A 2,621-nucleotide genomic window follows, 5' to 3' on the forward strand; every position below is an offset into this window, starting at 1 on the left:
CGCGGGCTGTCACACCCGGTTTTAGAAGGTAAACTGAATGCGAACCATGTATGTGCCAGGATCAGCAATTCACATACACAGCAGTTACATAACATGGACATCATCACACAGTGCTCAAATAGTGTTAAAAAAGGGGAATAATAGTCGATTACATCATATGTCTGAGACATCCACACAATCTTTACAATAATCAAAGTGCGAAAACGAAACGTAGATAAACACGGCCTTCACAGGTAGCCGACTGGGTGTTGCCGCTAACCCACGCCTAGAACTCATCATAATCTTGAAACTCCTGGTGGTCTCCTTCCACAGCTTCATCTTCTCCTGAGCAGGGGTTGCAATGCTGACAACCTGGGGATGGCGGGGGTTTGGTGTGTAGAGCAAGGGTGAGTACACATCAACATACTCAGCAAGTATCCTGTTTGGCTGTAGTGGACTAGCTTTATGTGGGGGGTAAGTCAAGCAGTTACTTTTAATTGGTCAGATTATTATTACTAGTAGAGAAAGCCAAGTTTTAGATTTAACCCACGTTATTAACCCAAACATACTCCTTTCCAAATGGAAAGAGTACCACTTACCATTACCAGAGTCAATACCAAGAACCATCAATCTCATTGCCACCTGCAATCCGAACATCTCTGATCAAGTACCACTAATCACTGGAGCTCGCTTGGCCGCTCATAACCGCGAGCACGGCTGATATATCAGTTTTCATACACTCTGCAGAGGTTGTGCACTTTACCCACAAGCCGTGATTCCCTTTCTGCCCGGAGATCATGACTCTCCATTGATCACTACCAAGGTGACCCAGCAAGGCATCACTACGTAGCCTTTACAAAGATTCCCCAGGGCTGTAGCCGCCTGTTAGGTTTCCTAAATGCACCGCACTCCTCCCCAAGGGGCAAACATGGCAGAGTGAGCCGCATACACTGAGCCCCATTGATGGCACTGTTGGGGACTTGTTCTCAAATGCTAAGAGTTAAGAACAAGGCAACACAGAAAACGTTAAACGTTAAAGTCCTTCGTCCTTCGAAGCATTATTTCCCTTGAGATATAATGATTTTCGGACGAAGGTTATGAAGGTTATACCTTCATAAACATTACATATCATACTGAAAAGGAAATTACATGGAATATAAAGGATAACATGAATAGTTATGTACTATTATCAATTCATTTTCATTTTTGTTTTATTGCTATATAAGAATAGGAATGATGTTGGGTTACAAATATACCTTTGACTTGAAAGAAGGTAAAAGTACAAGCGTGATGCAAAAGCAAATGCCAAGTCAGCGTGAACAGTACGGGAGTACTGTTCACCTATTTATAGGCACGGGTCACAGCCCATGTAAAATTACATTCAAGCCCTTTACTTTTGATAATAACTCTATAGTGATCTATCGGGGTCTAAATGGTCTTTTCCTCTTTAAGTCGGTTTCCTCCTTTCTGTCATCATGCCGAAGCTTCCTTGCGCACAGCTTCGGCTCTGTTCCATCCTTCGTTCTCTTTGTGTTTCTTCATCCAACAATTTTGACTTGTCCGAAGGGTTCATGTCCGAAGGTACCTGCTCATGTATTATACTCCAGAAACATTGTCAAATCACGTTTTTGAGGACCTTCGGAAGCCGAAGGCCCCCAACAGTAGCCCCTCGCAATATTAATTTGTTAGGATAATAAATTCAGATTGCGATATGGACGAAGGCCCTAAGCCGAAGGTCCGAAAAAACACCTTCCTCTTGCTAGAATAGCAACAGTCAATGTCAAGCGGGGCCCTCCTGTTCTCAATGGACCAGATGTATAAATAAGAGCACACCGCAATGTCATTTGGTACGCTTTCTTTGTCATCTGCTCTTGCTTACTCAGTTTTTAGCTCCTACGCAACAAGACTTGATTAACTTGTAAGTTTTTTAAGCTTCGGCTTTAAAAGCAGTTTTTAGCGATTCCGAAGATGTCTGAAGATAAGAAAATTGTTGCTGAAACAAAGCTGAGCCTTCTTGAGGAGAAGAATCTTGGCTTTCTTGAATCTATATCAAAGACGAATACATAAATGATTACAAGGGATATTTTGGAAGGTTTATCTGAAGATACTGGTGATAGTGATAGTTATGATGCCGAAAGTGGAGGGGAAGACTCGGAAGATCGACCCTGGCGGTCAAGCCATGCAGTTTTTGGAAAATCTACCATTAAACAAAGCCATCTTGCCAATATGAGAGGTAGATATTTTCGGGATTTGTCTATTGTGAGGGCCGACGAAGGAGAGAAAACTTGTCCTACTCCCGAGGAAAATGAAGTCGTGATCTTCCGAAGCTTCTTCAAGGCTGGGCTTCGGTTTCCTCTAAGTAGTTTCGTGGTTGAAGTCTTGAAGATATTTGAAATCTGCCTTCATCAAATTACTCCCGAAGCAATCATAAGGATGGGAATCTTTGTATGGGCCGTGAAGAGTCAAGGTTTGGAGCCAAATGCAAAAAGTTTCTGCAATATGCATGAGCTATTATATGAGACAAAACCCTAGGGTAAAGAACAATATCATAACAATTTTGGCTGTTATAGCTTTGGTGCTCGATCTGGGTCAAGTTGTCTCGTGCCAACCTTTCGAAAGAGATGGCCCGGAGACTGGATGAA

Source organism: Zea mays, chromosome 1 (genome assembly GCF_902167145.1).
Source record: "Zea mays cultivar B73 chromosome 1, Zm-B73-REFERENCE-NAM-5.0, whole genome shotgun sequence".
Lineage (NCBI taxonomy): Eukaryota > Viridiplantae > Streptophyta > Magnoliopsida > Poales > Poaceae > Zea > Zea mays.